Source organism: Macaca mulatta, chromosome 14, assembly GCF_049350105.2.
Source record: "Macaca mulatta isolate MMU2019108-1 chromosome 14, T2T-MMU8v2.0, whole genome shotgun sequence".
Lineage (NCBI taxonomy): Eukaryota > Metazoa > Chordata > Mammalia > Primates > Cercopithecidae > Macaca > Macaca mulatta.
Window position 1 is genome coordinate 103779815 of NC_133419.1, and position 17230 is coordinate 103797044.

Genomic DNA, 17230 nt, shown 5'->3' on the forward strand with positions numbered 1-17230 from the left:
TAAGTAGGAGAAAACCACCACCTCCTGGCTTTTCCCTGGGGAGGAAAAGTGTTGGAGCATGTGTTCAATGTTCTGGTTTTGCGGGGAGCTGCCAAGGGACTGGTTTCTTTCTCACCTGTCTCAGAGCACTGACGGGACCTGACAATACAGAGGTATAGGGACCACTGAAAACAAAAGAATTGGGTAGCTTGATACTGCTCAGGAGGAACTGTGGTATAGCAGATAGAGGCCAACACAGCTCCACAGCCTCCTCCTTGAGGTAGAAAGAGAAGAATTCCATGTATGTCCATGTTTCAACGATTCTGGGGGCTGTCCAAGGCACTGGTTTCTGTATCACTAGACTCAGAGCACTGACAGGACCTGGAATATGCTAGAAGCCTGGAGGTTGCTAAAACCAAAAGAGAATGGGGCAGCTTGAAGCAGCTCCAGAAAACCTTCAGTGTTGCAGACAGACACCAGAGGGAGCAAGAGATTATGAGCACCTGCAAAAATGAACTGGCAAATCCCTTTAATTCAGAATTTACGTGCTCAAATACAGAGATAATGCACCCCCAGAAAAAGTTTGAGAGATCCCCAGAATCTCTAGTTGGGATAATTGGTGAGGGTATTTTCCTGTTCAAAGTCAGACCATAAAGACTGGAAGCGGTGGCTGTTTTTTCAAATGTGTGGATCCCAACACAATTACAAGGCATACAAAGAAACAGAAAGCCTGGCCCAATCAAAAAGAACAAAATAAACCTCCAAAAAATGATTCTAAAGAAACAGAGGTATATGAATTGACTGAAAAAAGTCAAGATAATGTTACAAAGATGCTTAAAGAGCTCAAGAAAATGATACATGAACAAAATGAGAATGTCAACAAAGAGACAGAAAATACAAAAAAGAATCAAGCAAAAATTCTGGAGCTGCAGAATACAATGTGAAGTTACAGTGGAGAGATGTTCCTCTACGAAGGAAGTCACCAGACACCAAATCTGCTGGCACCTTGATGTTGGACTTCCCAATTTCCAGAATTTTGAGAAACAAATTTCTGTTGTTTATGAGCAACACAGTTTAAGGTGTTTTGTTATAGTAGCCCAACAAATTAAGATAAGGGTTTTAACAGCAGACTTAGTCAAGCGGAAGAAAGAATCAGTGGACTCAAAGACAGATAAAATAGACTTTAAGTCAAAAATCATTACAAAAGACAAAGAAGGACATTATTTAATGATAAAAAGGTCAATTCACCACCAAGATAAACAGTTATAAACATACATGCACCCAACATCCAAGGACCTAATTATACGAAGCAAACATTGATAGAACTGAATAGGGAAATAGCAATACAATAACAGTGGGAGATTTCAATGCTCAACTTTTAAAAATGAGAAAACATTGTTCACATGCAAAAAATGTAATTGGACCCTTATCTTACACCATACACAAAAATCAACTCAAAATCGATTAAAGACTTATATATATATGTCCTGAAACTATAGAAACTCTATAAGAAGACATAGGGAAAAACCTTGATAACATTGGTCTTGACATTGATTTCTCAGATGTGACCCTAAAACCACAGGCAACAAAAGCAAAAATAGACAAGTGAGACACCATCAAACTAAAATGCTTCTGTGTAGCAAAAGAAGCTATCAATAGAGTCAGCCTATGGAATGGGAGAAAATATTTGCAAACCATATATCTGATAAGGGATTAATATTCAAAATATATAAGAGACTCTTACCACTCAATAGCAAAAATAACTGACAACCCATTTTTTTAATTGGGCAAAGGATTGAATAAACCTTTCTCCAAAGAAGACATACAAATGGCCAACAGATTTATGAAAACATGTTCAACATCACTAATTATGGGAGGAATGCAAATCAAATCTACAATGAGATATTACTACACACCTGTTAGGATAGTACCATTAAATAAAACAGAAAATAACAAGTGTTGACAAGGATGTGAAGAAGTTAGAACTTTAATATACTGTTTGTGGGGAGGTAAAATGGTGCAGCTACTGTGGAGAACAGTTTGAAGGTTCCTCAAAAATTAAAAATAGAACTACCATGTGATCCAGCAATACCACTTTTGAATGTTTATTCAAAACAACTGAAAATAGGATGTATCTGCACTCCCATGTTCAATGAAGCATTATTCATAACAGCCAAGAGGTAGAAACATCCTAAATGTCCTTCGACAGATGGATGGTTAAAGAATATGTAGTAGCAAGGTGTGGTGACTCACGCCTGTAATCCCAGCACTTTGGGAGGCTGAAGTGGACAGATCACTTGAGGTCAGGAGTTTGAGACCAGCCTGGCCAATATGGCGAGATCCCATCCCTACTAAAAAAAAATATATATAGATATATATATATATATATAGAGAGAGAGAGAGAGAGAGAGAGAGCCAGGCATGGTGGGACGTGCCTGTAATCCCAGCTACTCAGGAGGCTGAGGTATGAGAATTGCTCGATCCTGGGAGGCAGAGGTTACAGTGAGCTGAGATTGAGATCGCACCACTGCACTCCAGCTTGGGTGACAGAACAAGACTCTGAAAAAAAAGAAAGAAGGAAGGAAAGAAGGAAGTAAGGAAAGAAAAGAAAAGAAAGGAAAGAAAGAAAGGAAAGAAAAGAAAAGAAAGAAAGAAAAGAAGAAAGACAAGGAAGAAAGAAAGAAAAGAAAGAAAGAAAAGAAAGAAAGAAAAGAAAGAAAGAAAAGAAAGAAAGGAAGGAAGGCAGAAAGACAAGAAAGAAAGAAAAAAGAAAGAAAGGAAGAAACAAAGAAAGAGGGGGAGGGAGGGAGGAAGGGAAGAAGGGAAAAGAAAAGAAAGAAAAGAAAAGAAGAAAAGATATTATAGGGCAGGTGTGATGGCTCACACCTGTAATCCCAGCACTTTGGGAGGCTGAGACAGGCACATTACCTGAGGTCAGGGGTTCAAGACCAGCCTGACCAATATGGTGAAACCCCATCTCTGCTAAAAATATGAAAATTAGCTGGGCATGGCAGCAGGCGCCTGTAATCTAAGTTACTTGGGAGGCTGAGGCAGGAGAATCGCTTGACCCAGGGAGGCAGAGGTTGTAGTAAGAGTGAGCAGAGATGGTGCTGCTGCACTCCAGCCTGGGCAACAGAGTGAGACCCTGTCTCAAAAAAATGAAAACGTAGTATATAGGGGGGTGTGTGTGTGTGTGTATACACATTTGTGTATATATATATACAAAGATATATTAGTCAGCCTTAAAAAAGAAGGAAATCCTGTTATAAATCCTAACCTTGAGGAAATCATGCTATACAAAAGGAACCTTGAGGCACCTTCAGGAGATTATACTAAATAAAATAAACCAGTATTAGCCGGACAAATATTAAATACCACATGATTCCACTCAGATGAGATATCTAAAACAGTTAAACTCATAGAAGTAGAAAATATAACAATGGTTGTTTGCCAGGGTCTCAAAGGAAGGAAAAAATGCAAAGTTGCATTTCAGTGTGCCATGGTCTGAATGTTTGTGTCCCACCCCCAAAATTTCTTTATTGAAATTCTAATCCCCAAGATGATAATATTGGGGATTAGGAGGTTATTAGGTCTTCAAAGCAGGCTCCTCAAGATTGGGGTTAGTGCCCTTATATGAGAGACCCCAGACAGCTAGGTTATCTCTTCCACTCTGTGAGGACATATCAAGAAGATGTTATCCATGAACCAGAAACTGGACCCTCACCAAACACCAAATCTGTCAGCACCATGATCTTGAACTTCCCAGCCTCAAGAACTGTCAGAAATGCATTTCTATTGTTTATAAACCACCCCGTCTGAGATATTTTGTTATAGTAGCCTAAAAAATTAAGATAAGGGGTTCAACAGTAGACTTGATCAAACAGAAGAAAGAATACAGTTTAACCCAGCATTGAAACTTCACGTGACACTCAAGCATTGCTTCAACAACCTAGGCCATATTGTCCTCCAGTAAACATCATGTACTAGATTAAAGGAAGACATAGCCATTTCCATTACCTCAGAAAATTCCTTTCGCCTTTTTGCGTCAGTCCCTCTCTCCCACTCCCAGCCCCTGGAGACCATTGATCTGTACATTTGTACTTTCTAGAATGTCACATGAGTAATTTAGGCAATATATAACATGTTATGTCTGAATTCTTACTTGTAGTATATTTTTAAGATTCTTTCCTACTGTTGTATGTACATGGTTTGTTTCTTTTAATTACTGAGTAGTATTTCCATTTGTTTTGACTTTCTCAAGAATTCAATTGAAGTCCCATATGTAATACTATACCAAACATCTGTAATTGATGTTTCCCCGAAATAAACACAATAAGAAACAGAAGTGATATGGAAACACAAGAATTTCTGAGGGAAGTAAATATCCAAAGTCAGGCCGCTTTGTTGTTGGATGATTCTGTTTTGTTGATTCCGCACACTTTTCTTTCAAGGGCTGTGGTGGATTGAGTAGGTTACTCTTGAAAACCAACTTTTCTCCTCCTAAGGCAGGGATAGCACCAATGTGTGCTGTCTATCATTTAGTGAAATAAAACTCTTGCTTACTAACGGAGGAGGGAAAAAAGCAAATTATAAACCTGTCATCCAAGTTACTGGTTCTCAAACCTGCCTAAGTATCAATTTACCATTAGAAACTTAAAATATAAACACATGCCAATCTCCACCCTTGACTTTGACATTGGAATCCTCAGGTTGGCACTAAAGTGTGAGTGTTTGAAACGTAGTTCTGGCCGAGCATGGTGACACTCACATGTAGTCCCAGCTACTCAGGATGCCGAGGCAGGAGGATCACTTGAGCCCAGGAGTTCAAGGCTGTAGTGTACCATGATCAGGCCTGTGAATATCCACCACATTCCAGCCTAGGCAACACAGAAAGACTCTGTCTCTAAATATATATATAAATAAAAATAAAAAAAGAAAACATAGCCCTCTGGTGATTGGTTCCAATGAATAATCAAAGTTGAAAAATCCAATATTTGAAGTTTTCTTGATTCTGACAACTTGAATTCTCTAGTTAAAACAAATTCAAGCTTCAATTTTTCTCATCTCTTTTCTGCTCTTCTCCCAAGGTGGAACAAAGACTGAGATATGTCATTTTACAGAAACCTTTGACACCACATCCACATTTTGTAGAACTAGGTTCAGGAAGGTGAGACTCATAACTCAAAAGCGTCCCGGGAAAGCCCATTATCCAATTCTGCTGCATACTTTCAGAGGAAAGGTGAGTAAGGAGCCAATAGTAGGCATGAAAGAGTGAGGTCAACCTACTGGTCCTTTTTTTTTTTTTTTTTTTTTTTTTGAGACAGAGTCTCACTCCATCATACAGGCTGGAGTGAAGTGGAAAAATCTCAACTCACTGCAACCTTCAGCTCCCAGGTTCAAGCGATTCTCATGTCTCAACCTCCCAAGTTGCTGGGATTATAGGTACACACCACTGCACCCGACTAATTTTTGTATTTTTAGTAGAGACAGGATTTTGCCATGTTGACCAGGGTGGTCTTGAACTCCTGACCTCACGTAATCCAGCTGCCTCTGCCTCCCAAAGTGCTGGGGTTACACACACGAGCCACTGAGCCCAGCCTGGTTTACTTTTGAGCATAGCACACCATTCAGAGTGGTAGGTACCACATAACATTATGAAAGATAACTAGGGCTGTATGACCAAACTGCTGGACTAAAAAATGACCAATTCAGTATTTAGGTCAGCTTAAGAACATGATGATATAGCTCTATAACTAACCTTCTCTGTTTCTCTATAGATTATACAAAAAAATAGTCACTAAACTTGTCTGAACTCTTGTGCGATGAAAAGAAGTTTATGTGTTGTCTACAAATAGACAGAGTTTATTTTTCCACTGTCTTAATTTTATTAAGACGAATTTTGATCATTGCAGAGGAAATGAAACCCAGACACATAATGTATGACTGTAACCCTAGTCAATTCACAGTAAAATAAGCTGACCACATCTTCCTAAATAATGTGAAAGGCTCTAAGTCATACACTGAAGTAGGAAGAGTTCTTATTTTTTTCTTCCTCTTCTGCAGAAGAGTCAGAATGGTTTAGATTACATTCTCACACATTTTCACAGCTGGTGAATTTTAAGTGGGAACGACGAAAATTGCTCAAACGACTGTTCAAAAAAAATTAGTGCAAAAGTTGCATTCAGTGGCCAAGATAGGGGTATGGGATGGGGGAAAGAGCACGTACAGGGCATGGGACTGAGCACCTCCTCTGCTTGCAGCCTCTTCAGAGCTGCTGCCCAAAGTGTTTTCCCGAGCAAAAGTCACCATGCTGATACGGACGTGTCACCTGCCAACGCCACCACAGATGATTAGCTCAAAGAGTGATCCCTTACCCAGGCTCTTGTGGTGGGAAAATAGTCTCTGGAACATAGTCATAAAAGGTCTGCCCAACAGAGAGGCTCCATACTGAATAATGACTGGTCAACCAATTGGATTCTCTCTCAGAGAAAGAACATGGGCATATTGGTAAATCAGTAGAGACAGAAATAGGATCAGTACAAGTGCACCTTAAAAGTTTGGTTACTCCTGGCCAGACGCCGTGGCTCATGCCTGTAATACCAGCACTTTGGGAGGCCAAGGCAGGCAGATCGCTTGAGGTCAGTAGTTTGAGACCAGCCTGACCAACATGGTAAAACCCCAACTCTACTGAAAATACAAAAATTAGCCAGTTGTAGTGGTGGGCACCTGTGATCCCAGCTACTTGGGAGACTGAGGCACGAGAACCACTTGAACCCAGAAGGCAGAGGTTGTAGTGAGCTGAGATGGCACCACTGCACTCCAGCCTGGGCAACAGAGCAAGACCCTATCACACACACACAAAAAAAGTTTAGTCACTCCCACTAGGTATATGTCCAAAGGAAATGAAATTTGGATTTTGAAGAAGTATCTCCACTCCCATGTTCTTTGTAGTGTTATTCACAATTACCAAGATATAGAAACAACCTAAATGTCCAACAATGAATAAATGGATAAAGAAAATGTGCTAGGCAGGGCACGGTGGCTCACGCCTGTAATCCCAGCACTTTGGGAGGCTGAGGCAGGTGGATCATCTGAGGTCGGGAGTTCGAGACCAGTCTGACCAACATGGAGAAACACCATCTCTACTAAAATTACAAAATTAGTTGGGCATGACGGTGCATGCCTGTAATCCCAGCTACTTGGGACGCTAAGGCAGGAGAATCACTTGAATCTGGGAGGCAGAGGTTGCAGTGAGCCAAGATCATGCCATCGCACTCCAGCCTGGGCAATGTGAGAGAGAGAGATATATATATATCTCACATTTTTTTTGAGATGGAGTTTCATATATATATACTTTATATATGTAAAATATATATATATTTATATATATGCACAAAGAAAGAGACACAACAGAATAGTACTCATACATAAAAAAGCTTGCAACAACATGAATAAACCTGGAGGACATTATGCTAAGTGAAATAAGTCAGACACAGAAAGACAAATATTGCGTGCTCTCACTTAAATGTGGAATCTAAAAAATCAAGTTCAGGGAAGCAGAGAGTAGAATGGAGGCTGCCAGGAACTGAGGGAATGGGGAATTGGGGAGATGTGGGGCAAAGGGTACAAACCTTTAGTTATGCAAGATGAATGAGTTTTTGAAATCTAATGTATAGCATCGTGATTACAGTTAATGATGCTGAATTGTCTACTTGAAATTTGCTAGGAGGGTAGGTCTAAAGTCTTCTCACCACAGAAGAAAAGGAAGGAAGGAGGGAAATAGTAACTATAGGACGTGATAAATCAAGCTAATTAGCTTGATTGTGGTGATCATTTTTCAATATATACACGTAGGAAACATCAAGTTGTACACCTTAAATATATACAATTCCTACTTGTTAACTATACCTTTTATGGAAAAAACGTTAAATCACTCCTTGAATAGAAAGTTAAAGTAGAAAGTAATGAGGTTCACTTATAAGAAGTCAATTAGCACAGGAGCTTTTGATTACGAAGCAAGGCTGGGTGGAGGACTACTCCGAATACTGGAGGGGAGTAAATGATAAGAATGCAAGTGGAAACCTACTGAGTATATGTCTAAATATTTAGAAGTTATACATCAACCCATGCCCATGGCTCAGCTCTTATTCCCAACCCACAGCCTGCAGCTTATTCCTCAGATGTGGCCCTCACAGACTGGAGGCCAAAGTTATGTGAACTCCCGTCCCCACTTCCACTTTATCCCATCCCTTCACTACCTCCCACCCCCAGCCCCCCAACCTCCAGGCCAGCAGCCTGTCAGCCTGAGTGTGAGTGTGGCTCCCTGAGGGCAAGACAGGCTGGAAGCTGGGCTCTGACACCATGGCATGACTAGACCTGCCCAAGCCTAGAATGCGAATTGACTAGTTCAAGTGCCCTATAATGCATAGATGACCTTCCCCAATACCTCACTTTTCTGACGTAAGATTTTCAGGTGGTTCTAAACACCTGCGCAAACTACACGACCCCAGCAGGGAGGAGCAAGGGAGCAATGATATCTGCGTAACCTCATCTGCATAGATGCCCACTTCATGTGATTTAAGGCAGACAATTTTAAACGTGACCCCCGCCCCCGACCCTGCTATCCGTGTGCACATATTGCCGCACTCTCAGCCTTGTCTGTACTGACTCTGTGGGCCAAAGCAGCTTGTGCCTCCTTCTCTCATAATGCCATTCACTCAAAGGGGGAGCAAAATTTCAAAAACCTTCTTATGATACCAAATTCAAAAAGTCTTTATATTTCAACGTTTTTTAAATATGTAAGACACTCTAAAGTATGGGGCTGCGTCTCAGGGTCCTTCTTGCCCTGCTCCAAGGATGCCATGGCTGTGAGCCCGCAGAGCTTCCACCTATCTTCCTCATGTCTACGAGCATCCTCACCATGAACTCCCAATTTCTGGGTAACCCGGGGTTTCCCTGTGCCCAGCACTTGAAAATACCTAACTCCAGGACACTAGATCATGAGAAGGGAAACAAATCTTTCTACCTCTCTCCTACTTGTTTTATTATATATACATGTATGTGTACATTAAGCTTACACAGATATGTACAAATACACATATATGAATATACTTTGCATGATCCCTGCCGTACCCTGAGTTTCCAGTCTTAAGGAGAATACAGAAAAGATGACAGGCAACTGTAAGGCCAAAAAAGTTGGGGGAGGCCATGCCCCTAACTCAAACCTGGAGCCAGGGAATACTTCTGAGATAAAGTGACATTTAAAATGAAACTTAAAGGTTGAAGAGGGAGTTAGCTGGGATGGGAAAAATGTCATATACTAAGGCCAGAAAGGATAGAGCATGACATCTTCAAGGAACTAAAAGAATGACTGAAGCCTAGGCTGCAATGGGGTGGGGAGGTATGGAGGTGGGGGAGAGGAGAATGTGGGGCCACAGAGCGAGAGGCAGATGGGGTGCACGGCATCAGGACAGGTGGATGTTTATAAGCCATTCTGAAGAGTCTCAATTGAATTCTGGAAGCCAATTAGAACCATTGATGGGTTTAATTTAATTAATTTATTTATTTATTTTGAGATGGAGTCTGTCCTGCCCAGGCTGGAGTGCAGTGGTGCGATCTTTGCTCACTGCAACCTCTGCCTGTCAGGTTCAAGCAATTCTCCTGTCTCGGCCTCCCAAGCAACTGGCACTACAGGTGTGCGTCACCATGTCCGGCTAATTTTGTGTTTTTAGTAGAGACGTAGTTTCACCATGTTGGCCAGGCTGGTCTTGAACTCCTGGTGATCCATGCACCTTGGCCTCCCAAAGTGCTGGGATTACAGGCATGAGCCACTGAACCCAGCCACTGATGGGTTTTAAACAAGGGAGTGACATATTGTTAAATAAGGAGGAAGTTACCAGATCCTTTTTTCTTTTCTCTGAAAAAATGATGAAGACTACTGGGTGACTTTGGCCTCTGGTGTATGTTTTCACTTCTGTCTAATGCGGAACTAATTTGGAATTATTTTTGATTAATAATAAAGGAAAACAATAGATCTGTCCTAAGTATAGGGTAAGAGGAAATGATATTTTGACCCCATGTAGATAATGTTCTAAATAAAATGAACTGATGAAAAACACCTTCTTGAAAACAAAAATATTTTAACATTCCATATTTCCTTTATTTTCCATGTGTTTTGAGTCATCTACATAAATTCGTACTGAAAAACTTTATACTTTTCTTATCTGATTGATCGGTTCTTTCTACCTGGAAGGTGATTCTTTCTTGTTCAAACCCAGCCCAGACACTCGCACACTGCATAGGGATGAAGAAACAGTTTCTGTTTGCTATTGGTCAATCATGAACTCCTACGTTTCTTGTAAACATGTGAGATGTACCTTCAGGGATACAGGAGAATGAAAAGATCCATCCTGGTCTCAAAGACTTATAATCTAATTAGATCAGAGGCAGAGGAGATAAAAAGACAGAGACGCTCAAAAGGTTAACGAAGCAGCTTTGAAGCAGATGTGAAATAACATCTCAAACAACCCGGGAGTTGGAATTAGCACATCTCAGTGTGTGTTCATCAGCAAAAACTGCTAAAAAGTGCTGCAGAAAATGAAAAGAAAGGAATCAAGATTTTATTTCCCTATTATCCAAAGAGCCTGAAGGCAGATGGAAGTGATGGTCAGAACATGGGTTAAATGAGTCACAGTGTGGAGGAAGCCACCAACTTCCATGTAACCCACTCCCTACCCTCAATTGTCGTCTTTTCCAAACATGGGAACCCTGCCATGGGGTACACCTTCAGCTGAGATCCCCGGGATGGGACCCAGAAAGGGGTACAACCATGATTCTTTGTTGTAAAGTCAGTGCACAGAACACGGTCACCTGAGCCACAAAAGCCTTCGGATACCATTCATTTCAGCTCAGTTTTGCCCATGCTGTCTTTTGTCCCTGCTGAGGCCTGCATTCTAGGAACACAAATGACTCACATGAGATCTCCTTGAAGCAAATTCGTCCTTTCAGCGCCCACTTCCAGCAGTAGCCTGAAAATCCTGACAGTTTTACTTCTCTCGGGGTTAGAGGGGGAAGTCACATTCTAAGAACATGAAGATCGAGGAAGTGAAGCAAGCTCAAATTGCCTCCAGGCCCCTCAGCAGGAGCTGGGTGGTGGAAAGCTCCATTAACTTCAACTGGCAAAAGTAGTGGCAGCCCCAGAGAGCCTTAACCTTCATGTGAACTGAAACTTTATTTAAAATTTGATGGTTTTACTTACATTTTGATCTATGTGTTACAGTAAAAATATTCATGTTCTCTCAGTCTACAAAAGGTCCTCATAGGCAGTCTCTTTTATTTTATTTTATATTTATTTATTTATTCGAGACAGAGTGTCTCTCTGTTTCCCAGGCTGGAGTGCAGCGGCCCCATCTCCACTCACTGCACCCTCCGCCTCCCAGGTTCAAGTGATTCTCGTGCCTCAGCCTCCTGAATAGCTGAGATTACAGGCACGTGCAACTACACCTGGCTAAATTTTGTATTTTCAGTAGAGACAGAGTTTCACCCTGTTGCCCAGGTTGGTCTTGAACTCTTGGCCTCAGGTAACCTGCCCGCCTTGGTCTCCCAAAGTGCTGGGATTACAGACGTGAGCCACTGCACCCGACCAGTCTCATTTATTTTCAACAACCTGGATGTCTCTTCATCCATGGACACTGGGGTTCACTTGACCATGTACTTTGGGGTTTTTCACACTGACGATCATAATTTGTTTTCAGGCTTTCTTTCCTCAGTGATTTCTCTGCATTTCGCTACCTCTCCTTAGCTTTTCTCTGAGTCTTCACCAGATCTGTTAAGTTGTAGATATGTACAGGACTACATGAAGTTTTAAAAGATTTTTTGAACAAGCAAGGAAAACACTTTTATCACTTTTATTAGAAATCTATATCAATCATCTCATATACTGTGGAGTCACTGCATCAGAGTGGTTAAGAACATGGACTTTGGGGTCACACAAAAGTCCACATCCTGATTCTGTTTCTTACTAGCTGTGTTTCTAAGAAAATTCTTAACCTCTTCAAGCCATGATTTTTTCTCCTATAAAGTGAGCTTAATAATAGAATTACTATATTTGTCTGCCGAGAAGATCAGATGATACAGACATAACACAGTCAGCACAGTGCATGGTGCATTGTGTGTGTTCCACAAATATTAGCCATTAGTAATAAGAGTGTACGTATTGAGGAATCAAAGAAAAGAATGGGTACTTCCCTCAAGGGGAAAATGTATTACTTACCTCCATTAAGGTGAAGAAAAAGACAATTCTGCAAATAATCATAAAATACGAAGAGTATGTACTGCAAATCTGTTTTGTTTTGTTTGCTTGCAAAATATCCAACTTCTGTTCTGAGGACCTTTCCCTTCCTTGTCCCCCAGGGTCATTGTGCTATGGGCTTTAAGTCTAGTCATCCCTACACTGCCCCACCAAGAGTGGCTGATGGCCTTAAGCCGAGAGAACGCAGCTCTCTCTTTCTGGAGTTTCAGTCTTGGGTGGACTAGTGTAAGATGGAAGCGGGAGAGCAGAATCATCTCAGTGGAGTGCCAGAGGAAGTCTGGGTTCCTGCTCCAATATCCAATATCTAACAGGACTCTGTTGGATCCTGTCCTTCCTGATACCTAGGAGTTGAGCTTTTCTTTCAATTCTGTGAACTCCCCAGCATCCTTAGCTAGAATTCAGTTCTACTACTTGCATTCAAAGAGCCCTAAAAGATACAAAATGGAATTAAACCCAAAATAGAGGAATTAAGTGCTGTGTTCAGAAGGCAGATGACATTGGTCTAGTGTGAGAAAGGGTGGCTTCATGGAGAAAGTAGCGTATACAACATGCGTTACGGGTCAGCAACTCTCTCTCCATTTCCGCTTCTGTTCTTGCTGGCAAAGAACTCCTTCTGCTCCCCTCACTGTGAGATGGTTTCTCACCCACTCATGACTTCTCCTGACTCATAGCTTCTGCTCGACACATCTTCTTTCTGTATCTCTTCACTCTATTGTACCCTAATATCTGTGGATTCTCTCAAATCTTGTATTTAAATTTTCTGTGAGAGACTATCTGATTAGTCAGTCGACTGCCATCCAATATAGAACACCTGTTAGGCAAAGTTCTTTTGCCGGGTTACCTTAGAGGTCATTGCCCAGACTGTATATGTCTAGCCAGATGCTTTGGCCAGGACAGTGGGATCCTGTGGCAGAGAGCATGGCAACACCTGTATATGGTACTGTGAGGAGAGGGCTGTGGACATGGTAGGCATAAATTGTGCTTTGTCTAGGGCAGGATCCTGGATAAGTCATTTAGATTCACAAAAACTACTAGAATATTGTTTAGACAGATAAATTAGTAACTGTGTGGAAAAGGATGACCATCATAGGAGGCAGGGAGGACAGAATGCAGGCTATTGCAATGGTCTGGTTAAGAGGTTATCAGGTTCTGACCCAGGGCTTAGGCAGTGGAAATAAAAATGAGAAACTGATAAGGAAGGCATTTAGCAGAATGGGGCAACTAGCTGGGTGGAGGAGGGGAGAAACAGGAATCTGTCAAAAACAATTCTGAAGTTTTGGATTTGTGTGGCAAAACCAAAAATAGTACCAGGAAATTCAAACTGACTTTTAGGAGGACAGGAAAGGTCTTTTTCAAGATGAAAAAAGCCTAATAATGATCGGAATTAGTGATTTTAAAATTTATATGTTTAATTTTAATGTAGGCATCTTTCTGCACGTGAAATTTTAAATGGGAGTCCAGAATGTGTAGCAAAATAAAAGGAAAACGATTCTTGTTGGGGTAAAATTGGGTGGGAGGGTCCCAGGTACTTCCTACTCAGGCCTCCTCTCGTTACTTCCCCAACCCCAACACACACCTAGGCGGGCCTCTTAGATGACGCATGGAAAGTGGTTTAAAAATCAGCACTCCATCTTTTTACAGAAGAGAAAACGGTTGTCTGAAGAGGCAAAGTGAATTGCCCAAGGGTACACAGCTGGTCAATAATAGATCTAGGACTAAAACCCAGGTTTTCCTAATGCGGAATTCGGTAATGGAATGTCTAATGGGGGCTAGGTGCTAAGGCTACAATGTGACCGAGACTCAGTCTCATAGAACTTGCATTTAAACAAACAGGTATCAGATCCACACTGAGAGAGTGATAAACCCCATGGAGGAAGTAGAACAGAGTGCCCTGAAAGAGGGTAGCTGCCTCAAGGCTGCCGAAGAGTAAGGAGTCAGCGATGTGGAGAACCAGGGGAGGTGGGCCCCGAAGGGGAAGAGCAATTGCAAAGACCCTGGGGCAGGAATAAGTTTGATAGGTGGGAAGAACAGAAAAGCACTAATGTGGTCAAAGAACGGGAAGAAATCAGGAGATAAGCGACAAGAGGTGAATGACATTGGTGACGCAAACTGGGACCAATCAGGCACTGTCTTGCTTTTCGAAGTTCAGTGTCACCACCAAGACCTTCAAATGGAGAGTTGCAACAGCCACTCAAAATTCAGATCAAGATTGGGCTAGAGATACAGCCTGAAGAGGCGGTGTCTTCTCAGGAAAGAGCCATTGGAAATGCCAGAAGTTCATTAAGCAGGAAAAGGCAGGATGACAAGGACAAAGGCCTGAAGAGAGAAACTTAGAGAACATTTATGGGAAAGCAGAAGCAAAAAACCTCAGAACTAAGAGAACTAAGTGAAACACCAATCAAGTGTGACCTTACAGAAGCCATGGATGCCAGGACCTTTGAAAAGCGGGCAGATGTCAGCAGCGTCAAAAGCGTACACCCCTAACCATTCCCTGATGTCCAAAAATAGCAAAGACATGAGGAATAAAGACTCTTATGCTTGACAATTAAGGAAACACAGCTATTCAGAAAACCTTTGAAAGCACAGTCTCAGAAGGATGGTAGAACTTTGGGTTGAAGCTACGTAACAAGGATTGGATGAATTAATTATGTGTCAGAAGTAGACTCAGTGCAGTTCATAAACTATGAACCGAGCATTGACATATGCTATAGCAGCATTTGACATTTGGGCAGAGAGATAGGAAAAGATCATCAACAATAAGAGACAATTAGTGCCTCCACCTTCAAGTAACGTATTATCTAGAAGAGACAGGGAGAGGAAAGCTGAGGACAGTGTGAGAGTCTGTCAGAATCAAATGCATTCACTACTCATGCCCCCAGAAGTTTACTGTTTAATGTGGCAATGATGAACCTGTTCAGGTTACCATTTCGATTGCGGCTTTGACTCATTTAGAAACATTGGCACCATCATTGTGTTGTAGAAGTTTTGTGTTATGTGGAGCCTCATAGTTCCATATCAGGGTCAGGCTTCAATCCAATTTGGTTCAGAATGTTCTATATCAAAGGCAGAGCTGTAGGCACAAGATGTAATCCCACAGTGCTTCTGCCAGCTAATGGGAGATACAAATGCTGGAAGAAAAGTAAAAGCAATGTGCTTTGTAGAAGAGGAAGATAAGAGAATTCTATCTGAATTAATGGAGAAGTGGCATTTCAATTGCACGTGTAAGGTTGGCTAGGCCTTTACTAAGCACTCTTCTCCAGTCAGTAAAATTGATAGAACACAACTTTATAATTGGTAACACAATAGAGGGGTCCCCACCTACCTTGCTCATTCAACTCGGCTTAAGGACAACCTAGGGGATATTCAAATGTTTGCCCACTGAAATAGGAGCAGTGTCTTAGAGTCTAGACTAGGGGTCTATAAGCCTCATCATCCTCTCGCTCTCAATCCTCTGGATTGTATTACATTTACTGGAACTAGAGCTTGATGGCAAAACAGATTTTCCAAAATGGTGAATAAATTAAGTATGTTACCACATGAAAGGCAAGGAAGGCTGTGAGTGAGTAATAATGTCTAGGTTATTAATTAAACATGTGCTTGCTTTAAACCTCTTCTCTGTAATAAGATTTATTACAGTATAATTGGGTTTCCTTTCCCACAAGTTAATGATTTTAAAACCACAAATGGACTACAAGATTCAGCTTGTTCCAGGGCTGTATTTTCCCTGTCTAGTTTGTACTGGCTTCGACATCATGTAATGACAGAAGTCTCTTTCTAAATTTATTGGTTCAACACCTTAGAGATCCTAATTCCAAAGCCAAAAGGTTTTGAAGAAATGGATTTTAAAGAAATACCAAAAACTAAAGGAAGGGACAAAATATTTATTAGTCTAGAAAATCTGAAAGATGGTTTTCTATATAATAAATGAGCTCTAAATATGCTGTATGAACTTGCTGTGCCTCTATTCCTTCCTGTTAGTGTTTGTTACTGGATGATTCCTTTGGTTTAAATGTGAGGAGGTATAAGTGAATTCATTCAGAGATGATTTAAATAATAACTTCCAGTGATGCAAGCCAAACTCCCCATTGCTTAGCACTTAGCCTTTGGAGATCTTAGAATATGGTAGGAGTGTAAGGAGGGAGGGAGGGAGGGAGGAAGGAAGGAAGGAAGGAAGGAAGGAAGGAAGGAAGGAAGGAAGGAAGGAAGGAAAGAAAAAAGGAAGGAGGGAGAGGGAGCCGGGATCTAGAAATAACCAACAATACTTCATGTTAATACATACTTTATCATTTACGTATTTCAAAGATGCTATTTTATATGATCCTTAGAGCAACCCTGTGAAGTAGGCAAGGCAAGTATTTCTATCTTCATTTTAATGCACAAGAATGCAAAATACAGAGACGCTTGAAAGTGCTAGAGCTCAAATTCAAACCTTGATTTTTTTTTTTTTTTGGCATTACTGTGCTGCATTATCACATTTGGCTGCGGTGCTGCTGTGGCCAAAACACCAAAAGAAATTCTGGGTATCTCCAAAGAGGGAATTTAAATGTGTATCTTTGGGTCTGCAGAGGCTGTGGGACCACTTCTAGTCTTGGCTGTCGATCTTCCAGTCACTGTGCTCTAGGACTCATGTGCTCTTATTGTGGCCCGTGCTGCAGGAAAATAGGACTAGGTGGATGTAATAGCTCCCCTGATGAGCACACACATACACACACACTCCAGACAGCATATTCCACTTTGGCACTGTTTAATGTGTGCCCATTTGGGGTGGGAGGCACGTCTCCCAAGTGCCCTTTGGACAAAGCAGTTTGTAGCCAGGTGAATAGCTGCAGAGTATGCAGTCTTTTCTTTCTCTTATTCCAATCCAAGGCCCCTTATTTCCTCCCATTTCTCTTCCATTTCTCCTTGCACACTGTAATCAGCTCCTGTCGTCTAAACCCTCCT

The 17230-nt window shown here is 41.4% G+C and overlaps 1 long non-coding RNA gene across 1 annotated transcript in view; it reads right to left on the minus strand.

Annotated features, from left to right (window-relative positions):
* Window positions 1–11062, minus strand: part of LOC144334452 (uncharacterized) — a 40643-nt gene extending 29581 nt beyond the window's left edge. The window contains exon 1 of the long non-coding RNA XR_013404269.1: window positions 10953–11062. This is a non-coding gene — a long non-coding RNA (uncharacterized LOC144334452). The remainder of the gene's footprint in view (window positions 1–10952) is intronic.
* Between the last annotated feature and the right edge of the window lie 6168 nt (window positions 11063–17230).